This window comes from Ambystoma mexicanum, chromosome 5q (genome assembly GCF_040938575.1).
Source record: "Ambystoma mexicanum isolate Mex_15411 chromosome 5q, UKY_AmexF1_1, whole genome shotgun sequence".
In the NCBI taxonomy this organism is placed as follows: Eukaryota; Metazoa; Chordata; class Amphibia; order Caudata; family Ambystomatidae; genus Ambystoma; species Ambystoma mexicanum.
Genome location: NC_090933.1, coordinates 1,116,182,919 through 1,116,196,521, shown reverse-complemented (window position 1 = coordinate 1,116,196,521; position 13,603 = coordinate 1,116,182,919).

Below are 13,603 nucleotides of genomic sequence, written 5' to 3'. Positions count from 1 at the left end.
GCCCAGGACCCCCATACCAGTCGCACACCTGCACTGCCTCCCTGGCAACCCCCGCACTTAGGGACTGTTCTTTACACCTACAGTTCCACCACTAGCACTTGACACCTGATATCTGCACTACCCTTGCACTTTTCACCAGCTGGCGGGATGCTACTTATTATTTATTTATTATCCCATGTACTGCACTGTCCCCTTCCCTTCACCCCGCACTTTCCTCCTTCCCCCTTCCCATGCACTTGCGCGATCTGATTGACACCTGGCCTAGTAGGATCATTGTCTGTCTTCTCTCTGTTCCCCCTCCCTTTCCTTGTCTCGCCTTGAAACACTTATGATATGATACAGCATTTAGTTTTGAATATATAACATCTCAGCATCGGTCTGTCAACCTGCTGAGCTACCCTGGTAGGCTTCTACTGTACAGTGTGTCTATGGATCGCATAATGCACTAATAGTGGGTTTTGGAAAGAAACCACATGAAAGAAATTGCACAATTTTTTAATTATTATTTTGAACATTTCCAGGCGAGCGACAGTGCTACTGTGATATTTTCATTGCTGGTCACAATGATCCTGATCCTGCCCCAGCCACTCTGACATCTCTGGCAAACAAGAGCAGCTTGATTAAGCAAGAGAGTGTCGGGGGGCGCACAAGGCCAACTCTGGTACTACAGGTGACTTGCAGAAGCAGAACGTGATACTGACATCTGTCAGGGAATTTACAAGCAGTCTCCATGTGGCACAGCAGCCAAGCTCCCTGCCCGCAATTGGGACGACCAGACACAGTATTGAATAATTTAACTTTAAAAAGGTGTTTATTTTTCAGTATTTTCAGCGCGGGTGACTGAAGAGGCTCAGGTGAGCTACTAGTCGCCCGCGATCAACCGTTTGGCGACCTCTGATCTAGACGCTAAAATATATATGAAAATTCTTGCTTCTAGGTTGTCCCCGCTTCTCCCCAAACTGGTTAATAAAGATCAATCAGGATTTATCCCAGGTAGGCAAACTCACGACTATCTGAGGTGCATAGCCCACTTGGTGGAGAAAGTCAGAATCAAGCAAACCCCTGCAACCCTCCTAGCAGTCGATGCCGAAAAGGCATTTCACCAGGTGGAATGGTCAATCCTCTTTAGAACATTGGCACGGATGGGGTTCAGGGACGAATTTCTGAAAATGATTAGGGCTAACTACAATTCCCCTTCGGTTAGGATTAGCATTAACAGGGAGGTCATGGGTAGAGTGGAGTTAACAAGGGGTACCAAGCAAGGGTGCCCGCTCTCACCCCTAGTGTACGCTATTTTCCTGGAGCCACTACTAATTATTAGGGATTAGGGAGTGGGGTGATAGAGGGGATTGAAATGGCAGGCAGGCAACATAAGGTTATTGCGTATGCGGACAACCTGATGATGATTATTGCAGATCCGTCTCACACTCTCCCAGAGGTTATTCGGGAATTGGAGACCTTTGGGGCGATTTCAGGATTGAAGATAAACAGGAATAAATCAGAATTATTACCACTGGCAGGGGATACAGGGGAAATAAAGAGGGTGGCAGCATCCCTGGGATTAAAGGTAGCAAAGACAGGGATCAAATACCTAGGAATTACTCTAGTGAGCAGGGTAGATCAACTGTATGGGGGGAACTTCCCGGACTTGCTGGGGATAATTAAGAGAGACCTGGAGAGATGGACATGCTGGCGATCTATTGGTGGGGGCGTGTCTCCTCGGTAAAGATGACTATACTCCCGAAACTGCTATATCTCTTTCAAGCTATCCCGATAAAGATCCCCAAGTCCTTCTTCAGGGCTCTTGCAAAGGCTATAACTTCATTCATATGGAAAAAGAAGGCACCAAGGGTATCTAGGACAGTACTAACGGCCCCAATAATGGAGGGGGGATTGGCTCTCCCGCACTTCAGATACTATCAGGCTGCACAGCTGTGGATTTTGAAAGAATGGCGGGGGGAGGAGCAACAGAAGGTCTGGGCTGTGCAGGATAGGGCGGTGGCTAGAACCCCACTGAGGGAACTGCTGTGGAAGGGGAGCCAGAACAGACACCCAAACCTCCGAGTAAGTGAGGTCATGGGGGCCCCTCTGGGCATATGGGATGAGCTTGCACGGAACATCTCAGTAACAGCGGTGCCGGGCCCATTCAACCCCTATGTTCGGGAATACAGAATTCCCCCGGGTATGGAAAAGGGTGCCTATAGAAATTGGGAATAGGCATGGTGTACAGAAATAGGGGAAATGATGGAGGATCAAGAGGTGCTCCCGTTTGAGACATGCAAAAGGAGCCTGAATCTCAGGGAATCAGATAGGTTTATATACAAACAACTCAAACACTGGTTTGTTACCCCAACGATTAAACAGGCGGCAACACGGGATCACACCCAGTTCGAAAAGTTTGCTATTTCCAATCCCGGAATCAGGAAACTGGTTTATTAATGTGCAGGGGGAAAGGGTTAACTGGTCCTAAATAGTGAAGTGGGAGCAAACTTTGGGGGAGTCCATTAACAAGCAGCAGTGGGGGGAACTATGGAGCAGTGTCCCAAGGTTAACCCGATCAGTGCAAATGACGGAAATGTGGGTAAAGGTGACGACCCAGTGGCACCTGACTCCTGTGCGGTTGAAAGCGATGTTCCCGAAGATGTCCAATCTGTGCTGGAGAGAGTGTGGTGGCATTGGTACTTGGAGGCATATTTGGTGGGACTGAAAAGGGATTCAGGGCTTCTGGAGTGAGGTAAAGGCACAGGTGCAGGGGATGTTCCTGAAATGGGGGAGAGGGTGTGGATGTGTGGGCTCAAGGATCAACCAGCAAAGAAGTTATCTAAATCGCAATGGAGGTGTTTTATGGGACTCCTAACAGCGGCCTGGGCGGCTATAGCCCAGAGCTGGAAACAACCGGATCCCCCACTGATCTTTGGCTGGTTACAGAAGGTCTGGACGTTGGTAACAATGGAAAAATTATCCCACGCCCTAAAGGGCGCAGGGGGCTCCTTTGTAAAAGAATGGGGAAAGGTATTGGAATATCTCCAATCGAACTACATGGAGCAGTGGTGCCCACACAAAATAAGAATATTGGACATGTTTACGGCATGAGTGGTTCCCAGCAGATTCAGAGACTATCTTCCAGCGGGAGGGAGGGGGCAGGAGGGGATTGTTACCTGTTGTTTGTTCTGTACATGGAAATAATAAAAAAATAAAAAAAAATGTTTTTAAAAGTGACAGAAGAAGGACTTAAGGCAGGGACCAGTCCTCCCTGGAGGAGCAGAGAGGAAGAGCACCTGTGAATGCTGAGACGCATGGGAAGAGGTTCAGAGCATCAGAGCTGATGCCGAAGTACTGGCTGGGATGGCAGGCAGGCGGATGATGAAGGCAGGCGATCTCGAGGCGTGGGAAGCGGCATGACATGCAGAAGGAAAGCTGGTGCTTTGGGAACCACTGCAGACCAAGCCAATCCACTGGAAGCAGCATGAGTCCCACGGCTGAAGGAGGAAGGTGGAGGTAGGCGGATGCCCTTGCACACCGAAGTCACAGGTACCCAGGAAGGCTAGAAGATGCTGGGAACCTGAGGAAGTGGAGGCAAGCAGAGGAGGTGGCAGAATACCCCAAGCCTAGAGCTTGGGACCCTGAAACTGCAAGAAAGAGGTGGCAGATAGAGAAGGGGGAAGAATATCCCGTACCAAGGGTCTGGGGCCCTAAGGTGAAGAAGAAGTGGTGGACCATAGAAAAGGGGTGAGAACACCCCGAACTGAGAGTCTGGGGCCCTGCAAATAGAGGCGGTGGCGAGGAAAGAAGGGAAGCCTACCCTGAGGCAAGTGCCTGGGACCCTGAAAGTAGTAGCGAAGCAGCCGTTACATCCCTGATTATATATGGCAGTGCTTGGCAGGAGAGTGAACCAAGACTATCCTGAAGGAAGATCAGTATTGGAGAAGATACATTAGTTACTCATCTTCATAGTCACAGTGCCTGGGAGAAAGGTGAACTAGGTTGGCTGTGCAGTAGGTAGTTCTTGGCAGGAGAGTATACCAAGTCTACCTAGAAGGAGAATTATATTTGCTATGCGAGTCAGGGATTCGCACCCATATGAAAAGAACCGTTACAAACTCCTCTTCTTAATCACAGTACTGGGAAAAAAGTAAACCTAGTTGGCTGTGGAAAAGGGAGAGAAACTTGGGGAAGGGAGACAACCCCTGGCATTGTGGATATTGTGTAAAAGGAAGAAAGACCTGGGGAAGGGAGACAACCCCTGGAATGGTGGACATTGTGCAACAAGAAGAGAAACCTAGGGAAGGGAGACGGCCCCTGTGATTGTGAACATTGTGATCTTATCATCTTGAGGTAGTGGAACCAAGGGGAAGTAGGCACCCCCATTTGGAACTTGTGAAATATCGTGAGAAGTCAAGGGAAGGAGAGCATTCTCTTGGCCCCTGTGGAACTTTGTTTTTGCAGCATTTGGAACTTTGTGTTTGGAACTTTGAGAAGAAAAATGTTCTGAAGCAGACAACCCCTTTGCACCTTATATTTAGTTGTTAGTGTGAGGGTGAGAGTTAGGATTTTGACACAACGGTGGACTTATCTTTATTTTGACATCCTGATAGAACCCTTTAAGATTTTTGTTGAGGCAGGGAAACCCCTCTTAGCATTGGGGCTAGCAAAGCCTTTCCCCAACCCCATTTTTCCTTTAAAAAAAGTCTATAGCAAGAACAATCCACCTGTGTGTCGATCTCTCACTACTCTACCTTCACAGTATGTAGAATAAAGGAGCCCCAGCCGGAGACTTAGAGGGTGTAATATATCCTTTGGTAAGGCAATCCTGGACATACGTGCGTAACTCTCTCCGTTCTTGCATCTGTAAGCGAGTATATCCGGCCATGTAGTATGGGATAATCAGGCTTGGGATGGATTTTGCAATCAAAAGGTTGTGGGGATGGCAAGGGGATGTCTTGAGGATTGGAAAACACCTTTTGAAAGGGAGCATACACCTTGGGCACTCCATTACAACAGTACACATGTTGATTGCAAGAAGTGGTTTCTAGAGTAAAGGAAACAGGTGGAGCGGGCACAGACAGGCAACACGTTCATGTACAGTGGTCAGATCCGAATATCAGAGTCGGTGTGGCCCAATTGATAAACAGATTATGGTGAACCAAACACAGTAGGCCTAAAACAAATTAATGTGCCGGGGAACTGATTACATTAAAAGCAATTTCTTCATATTGATTTATTTTCAAAAGCAAAGGTTTCATTTCTTGGGTGATGGGCCCGGAAGACAACCGAGAGCTGTGAATCAGCCTTATTTGAGATTTGGCTAGGACTGGGATTCCAGCACAGGGCAGATAAGCTGCATCACATTAGTTGCACGAAGCTCCTGAATCCACTAGTGCAGTTGCCAATCGTTCTTCATTCTCCCAGACTATCTTAACCTGTAGCCCAAACAACTGGCAAGGGGCTCATTGGCCGAAGAATAGTGGTCGCAAGGCATGATAAATTGTAAGTGGGGCTTGCTGTGTCCTTCCTGTCTAAGAACAAGCCCACTAGTATCCCCCATGGCTTGGTGGTGTGAGAAGCCTGAAGGTGTCTCACTCACTGGTCCCCGGAGATCTGTCGTCTAGGTGGCCAGGACACTGCCATCTCTATTGGATCCAGTTCCACGGGTGGACCAGTGGGGAGGATCAGCTGGGCGAGGGGTCTTCGAGGAGTGGAAGTGGGACACCGAAGGTTGAGATGTGGTATCTCCTTTTCCGGTAAAACCTTTCCCCATCCTACCCTGTAAGATATTTGGAAGCTATCCCCCCTTTTCCCACACAAACTCTTTCTTACACTGTAATAGACAACGGACTAACACCAGAGCTGTTTACCTGACATGTCCCAACACACGGGTCAGGCAGAGTCAGGCAATTGACAATAACCACGCACACCTGACGGCCCTTTACCTTCACCACAGGGATAAAAGGTGGATCACGAAAGCACACTTCAAGCAAGGCCGAACGCACGAGGAGACAGCTACACTAAACCGGCAGTTCAAACAGAGAAGGAAAGTGGTGAGACCTGGAAGGACGACAAAGGGGGAGTTACCCTAACCCTTTTCTACTCAGACCCACAAAGCCTCCGAAAGGGGAATTATAAGACCGGGAGTTGTAGCTGGCGTGCAAAGCAGCAGACGAACATGGTACACAGGGGCCTCCTGCATGTATAACGCATGCGGAGAGGCAAGCTGGCTACCGTGGTACTACCCTTGACTCCAGAGAAGAAAGAAGCCAACGGGTTCAGCACAGCCGGTGAGTCGGAGGAAGCTGATAGCAAACTGAACTGTGTTGAGCCCAAGGTTGCAAGTAGCAACATTTCGAACACAAGGAATGTGAAAGAGAAAGAACATGTATATTTGTTTGAACTTTAAAGAAAGCCCAGTTAGGGTCCAAGTGCAGAGAGGTCCGGCGCCATTTGGGTGCTCATTTTTGAAAGACTCTGACCGCGACCTGTTCTTTGAGACTACAAGAATCAGAAGGCCCTAGAAAGGGAACCACGCTTTCCAATAAGGTTGTGAACTGTGAATTGTGGCAAGTGTGAAACCAACAGAGGGATGCAAAGATAAAGCTAGGAGAAGGAAAACCTTGCTTTCTGATGAAAATGAGGAATGCATGAACTGTGTTAACGATAGCTGTAGTGAACCCGACGGAGGGAGGCCCAAATCAGGAGAAGGATCCGAGCCCGGCGGAGGGAGATCCAAGGGATGAAGAGCAATCGCCCAAGGTACAAGAGTACCGAAGAAACCTTTTGTTTGTTTGTTGGTTTGCCGTTGTGAAGCAGCAGGCCTTCTAAGGCAAGAGACTTTATTTGAAAGAGACTTAGCCGCTGAAAGTTTTGATATTGTTGAACTTAAAATGTGAACCTCGTGCTGACGAGGTCAAGGAGTGTGCTGTGCTTGAGAGTCCCGCCTTGTCCCATGCTTCAAACGTGGGGAATGGAGACCCAGCCATACCATCCTAACTTATCATTTGGTGAACACTTCTTTCTTTTCTGGTGAACATTATCCCACACTCTTTTTGTAAATTAGTGGTAATAGGTTTTTTAGTATAGGCCCTTTTATTTGACAAGACACCACTAGGACTGCCTTATTATTTTTTGATGGTCGTAGCATGCTCCCATCTTAGATTTAGGTTTAGATTAGGCGTTTATTTCACCCATTATAAAGTTTGATAAACGCCCTTGAACTGTGATCTCTTGTGTCTGTCTTTACTGTTGCCACCATGAGTTTCTTACAGTGGGTCGAACTGGACTTCCACTTATGAACTGTCCGCTAGTGCGACATACAGGCATAGCTTGTTGTCCTGCGCCGGTTCTGCTCCGTCTCTGATAGGGGACCCTTTACAGCTCCCAACTGCATTGGCTCTAAGGTACTAAGTGGGGCTGGTTTTTGTGTTATCGTCGGAACCCGGATCTGTGGGCGAGCGTTCTCATGGCATTGTGTTTCAGTTCGTTGTTCAGATAGACGATAATTGATTTTTATGACCACATCAATCAGGGCCTGTAGAGTGTCTGGTTCAGGTGTGTGGACGAGATCTTCCTTGTATTCCTCGCAGAGCACACGTTTTGAAGTGTTTTGTGGGTGGTGTGATGAATTCAATGGAGTCATCATGTATTCCCTGGGGGTGACCTCCTCCCATGTGGCCAGGGAACGGCAGCCGCAACCTGATCCTGACCCTGGGGGCAGTTATATGAGGTAGCATCACATGGGAGGAGGCAACTACCGGGGAGATGTTTTGACTTCATTGGACAAGACGCAGTATTCCCCACCTTTTTTCATGAGGAAGACCCTCTAATACCTGAGTTCTTAATGGCCTATTGTTATTCTGGTCAGGCCCCCACCTTTGGCCCAAACACCCACAACTCACACAACATATTTTGTTTCTGATGTGTCTTTATGTGAAATATATGAGAAAAAACATCTAAGAGTTAAAAGTCCAATGACATCCATGGACTCTGACTCCCATAACCAACCAGGTACTGAGACGAGGAGGAGGATGAGGGAATGTGTGCAAAGTGACAGGAGCTTGAAGTACAACATGCAAGCTAGTTGTTTTTCCAAATCTCCAGTGCGTGGGACATTTAAAGATGGCAACCGCACTATTAGATCGAGCATTGCAGGAGAGGACGTTGAACCCCATGCTGAGGCTCACGAACGTGAGGCACATGGACAGGTGTGGTGGAACAGAGAAGGCTGCCGGCACAGGGCTAGAAATTCTGCAAGCAAGGAAGGCTGTGAAGCCGCTTGGAGCCATGCAGGAGCTCCTGCATGCCAGGCCACTCGAAGAGACAGCGTTTTCCAGTCCGGGCCGAAATGGGAAAGCCGGCATGTGAACGCGGAGCTGTGCAGGACTCTGGAAGAAATTCTGCACACTCCAAAGTGGAAAGCAGATGAAGGAACCACACCACAGAGGCGCAAGCAGAATTGAAGACGCTAGAAGGAACCAGTGAGTTTGCCCAAAGTAGCTGGAGCTCGGGACCCCGAGGCGTTCCGACAAGTGTGGCAACAAATGTTTGAATGGTATGAAATTGCTGATGCAGAAAATACCTAAAATGTGTTTGAATGCAATCAAGGCACAGTACAAATTCAACACCCAATAGGAAGCATGTTTGAATGCAGACAAGGCAAAATACAAAGGCAAACCCCAATCAAGTACAGATGCATGAGATGCCAGTGTGGGGGAAAAGTTTGAGCAAATGTTACCATAGACAGATATACCAAGAACCTCACAGTATATGCTATTGTGGTATAGCCAGAGAACTGTGAATCATATAAGAAGTCCTGGCAGGCGAGTACACCAGGGAGCTGAAATTGTATAAAGATTCCTAGCAGGGGAGTATACTAGGCGATCTGCAAAGTTACAAGAAATACTAAAGAAAGACTGTTACAGACCATATTACTTAAACAAGAACTTTATGAGTCTAGTGAAGACACAAAGAAACTGTTAACTAAAGAGACATTTTTGGCATCCTATTTAAGAATCCAGAGAAAGGGGATCACCCTCTGGATCCAAGGTCTTTACGTTGGAGAAAATCTTTGTTGGAGTCATCCTTATACTTTTAGTTTTGAACACTTCTTCCAACATCAAGTTGAAGACATTTCCTTGCACCCCCTTTGTTGTTTTGTTTGTGGTGTGAGGGTAAGGATAGGACATTTTGGACACAAAGACGGCTTTTCAGTTTCTGATATCCTGACACAGACAGATCCTTAGTTTTTGGTTTCTAATTAGAGAAGTTCCTCTTTAGAACAGGGTCAGAGAGGCATTTTCCCAACCCATGTTTTATTTAATAAATGTCTTTAACCAAAAACATGACAACTTGTGTCCAGCTTTCATTTCGAACTCCTCACATATGGTGTCAGGATTGGGATCGGACTCAGTTGACATAAACTGGGGAACCCTTAGGTTTGAGAAACTCAGTAACCAAGCTTCCGATCCATCAATTGCCACTGAACACTCTATAGGGTTTGACTTGTGAAGTCGCAGGGGGGAACTGATTCAACTTGGGGACCGAGATCTAATACCTACAGACTTAGGGCCTCAGTCTGACTGTGCTGGTCTGGTAACAACGGTGCTGGTAAGCCTACCAGCACTATTGTTACCGGACCGGCACAGTACGACTCTGCAGGTGTGTACCGTCCCGCCCGTCAGACCTGGCGGGCAGAACGGTATCCACCTGCAGAGTTTCACGGAAGCACTGGCACCGTTATTAATGGTGCCAGTGCTTCCATGGTCTCCATTCCCATTGAGTCCTATGGGAATCTGATCGGAATGGGGATTTACAATTACCAATTACGGGCGCCTGACTTGCCGGAACGCAAGGTTGTAATGCCCCAGTGTTTACGAAAAGCCAGGCGCCGGTAGAATTCACAAGTCCAGCAGCAACCTGCCGGTTTTACCGGCAAGGCTACCGCTGTACTTGGAAAGAGGCCCTTAGTCCTCATTCCCCCTCCTGGAACATACATTAGACTTGCCTCTAAGTCGGGTTCAACCTGGCGTTATGGCATAGACGTGTTAGCAGGCATCTTAGACCCAGGGGAGATATAAAGATACTAATGTAAAATAACGTCAAAGAGGCCCATGAAATAAAGGCGGGGAGAGAATAGCCTCGGGATTTTGGAGTAGGCTCTGTTCCATAAACCCCAGGAAGTTAAGACCTCTAGTAAAAACGAAAGAGGAACCAAGGGTTTTGGTGAGGCAGACATAGAGGCTTGCATCACACCAGAGGCAGCTCCACCTCCTATGACAGAGGCGGAACGTGAAGTCATCCCTGTTTTAGCCTTTGCCCAAAGGAATGATCTCTTGCTTGCCAAGCCTTTTCTTCAGGTCTTACCTGAAGAGAAGGGAAGGAAGAAGTGTGGACGATTTATTTTTTCTTGAAGACCAGGCTGTTGTATAAGGGGGACCAGTTGTTATCCCTAGGTCACAGCTTCTGTTGCCCAAAAGCCATAAGAAAATTGTGCTGGAGATCGCCAATTCCCACCTGAAAGGTGGACATCTAGGGATATACTAAAACCCAGGCACAGATCCTGAACCGGTTTTATTGGCCCAGGATATACGGGATATACACAGATGTAAAGGATTTTGTGGCCACTTGTTCCCTTTGTCAGAAGACCAATATCCAAATGCCCCCTTCAGCTCTCTTGCAGCCCTACCCATCATACCTATTTTTCACGCATAGGTATGGATATAGTTGGACCCCTAGAACCATCAAAGCTGGGACACCGATACATGCTGGTAAAAGAAGCCTTTCCTTTACAGAACAACACAACAGATTCTCAAGCATTTAAAGTTGGGTTTCCAAAAGAGATCTTAGCAGATCAATGATCTACCTTTATGAGTAAAACTCATGTCAGGGATAAAGGCAATTCTTCAGATGAAAACTTTGCGTACTTCTATATATCTGTCATGGTCATGAAGTCAGGGGCACAGGCATGCAGGAGTCGCATGCACAGGGCCTTTGGCGCCAGGCTCATGAACAAAAGTAAACAAAAACAACCATTTAACACCAAAAAGCTTTTATTATGGATATAGCACTTCAGATGCATTAACCTTGAACATTCCATCCATTAAGCAGGATGCATTAACCTTGAACATTCCACCCATTAAGCAGCGCCAAGTGTATTCTTGGGTGTAGCTGCTAGTGTCATAGTGCCCAACTTGGTGCGGGCCTGCTCGTTTGCCTAATCTAATCCAGACTCTGGGGGCTCACTAGATAACTGCATCATGGCCGCTGAGGTGCCTTCGAGCCGTTGGCCCCTGTAAACCGATGGGATGGCAATTGTGGGGCTGTGGGTGGGGTGAACACTGACCTCACTGGTGAAGTTGCTTCTTCTTAGGGTCTCCTGGCCTTCCGAGGGCCGCAAAGGAAATCCGTGCTGAGTCAGGAGCGGGTGGAGGTCCATGTGCCATTCCCGTCTTATAGTCCCGAAGTCGCCTTGCTGACAGCTTCTCAGGGGAGTCCAAGTTCATCTGCCTGGGATCGTGCTAGTGGTGGGAGGGCAAGTCCCGTGACGTGCGATACTGCACGGTTGCCAAGCTCTGTCTCAGGCCTCAATGTTCTAATTCCAACATTTATACATCCCAACAACGAATGTTGGCAGTTTTCATTCAGCTGCTTCGGGGAAACTTTATGGTGCTGCCGTCTTACTTTCATCACATTTAAATAGAGTTTATGGCATTTTGAGAGTTACTTCTTGTTGGGCAAGGGAGATGGTGGATCAAGGCACCATTCTTTCTGTGCCACTGGTGGTCTCCCAGGCACGTTTTAATACACTGAAACACATCTTATGCAGTGAGCCTATTCTGAAAGTTCCCAATTTCAATAAATAGTTTAATCTCCATACAGATGCTTCCAAGGTAGGGATAGGAGCTGTTTTATCCCAGGAGTACGACGGGATAGAGCATCCAGTCTTTTACTTCCCCCGGAAGCTCTTCCCAAGGGAAAATAATTATGCCACCATAGTACTTAAGGCCCTAACAATCAAACGGGTGGTAGGTTATTTAAAATACTATCTGACAGGTAGAAAACACACCTTTTAATAACTGACCACTCACCCCTCACCTGTCTCAGTCTGAGGAAAGAGACCAACCCAAGGATAATATGCTTGTTCTTTGATCTCCAGCCTTGCTGTTTTCATGTGGAACACAGGAAAGGCAAATAACAGGTAAATGTTGATTTCCTTTCCCTTAGAAGGAGATGTGGAAGCCAGCAGCATTAGGGGAAGGGTATGTGACGATTTACATGGTGTTGTCATTTCTCCCCTTGCGGGAGCCCCTTTCCATAGGGCTAGGTAGGTGCGGCCGCTACCCAACAGTCCCCCTAGGGGTGTTTTAATGCAGGAGGACCTCATGGGGATGGACGTTCACCTGGGGTACAGCCCATTGAATGTTAGTCCCCGACATTCCTTAGCCCTCCCTAATGTCCAGAGCTGCTACAATGAAAAGAAACCCATGTATTAGTGTAACATATGGCCAAAAGTAGTAGAACGAGGAAGAACGAAGAAAACATAAAGATCATTGACTCTAATAACACTAGTTCAAGGTGGCCCCACAGAGGCATGAGGATTAAGTCAGTAATAATGAAGAAGGACTTGTGCAATCAGCATGGGAGGACTGGATACAATGTATAAAAAGAAACAAAGGATTATTAAAAGTGCCAAACCCGGCCACAGAGCAGAATGCAGCCGTAACGATAAGCACAGTGGTGGCAGGTAGAGCGGTATCCAGTCATGTTGGGGAAAGCAGCTGGTGTCCGAATTCTCCAGCGCAGGAGATTCAAATGCCGACCGACAGCTGATGAAAAATGGAGAGTTGCAAGAGCACAGCGAAGAAGTTCTCCGCCTGCCGAGTGGAGGGGGACCGAATCCCAAAGCCAGGAAGATGCTGCAAAGCCACGAGTGTAGAGAAGAGAAACCCACAGAGCCGCAGAAGTGTGCCTTGGTCCCAGGAAATCCCAGCAACGTACCAGAGCCACGTAGGAGGTAAGGGGAGGTACACGAGAACAGGAGGGGACCCATGGGTTGACACAGAGGCAAAGGAGGCTTTTCCCCAGCCCAGTATTAGCGAGGATGTAAATGGGCATAATGAGAGAAGGGTGTTAGGCAGAATCATATGCAGTACCCTTTGGGAACACCACACACAATTAAGACTACAAGTGCAAGTACAAATTCACCTTTGGTACAAGCCCGTACTACACAGTAAAGTGGTAGCGATGGCTGAGCAGCCAGACTTATCTCAAGAGTAAAGTGAGCAGTATCAGAAGTTACACAAAGGACAGCAATTACTATGGTTCAAGCAAACACTGATTCAAGGTTTCTGAGTAAAAGAATATACATGTATTTACACCATCAGTTATAAAACAGTTCACTAATATAAAGCAGTAGAAAATCACAATCTTAATACACTACAATAACCCCCAATCAATTCTGTACAAGTTAGGCTCAATATGAAGTGTGAGCAAAATGGCACCCCAGCAATTAAAAAGGGAGGAAAAGACAAGGTTATCCAAAATCAACAACACCAACAAGTGATAGGCAAGGTGATCTAGAAAAGGCTTACTACAACTAAGATTCAAATCAATA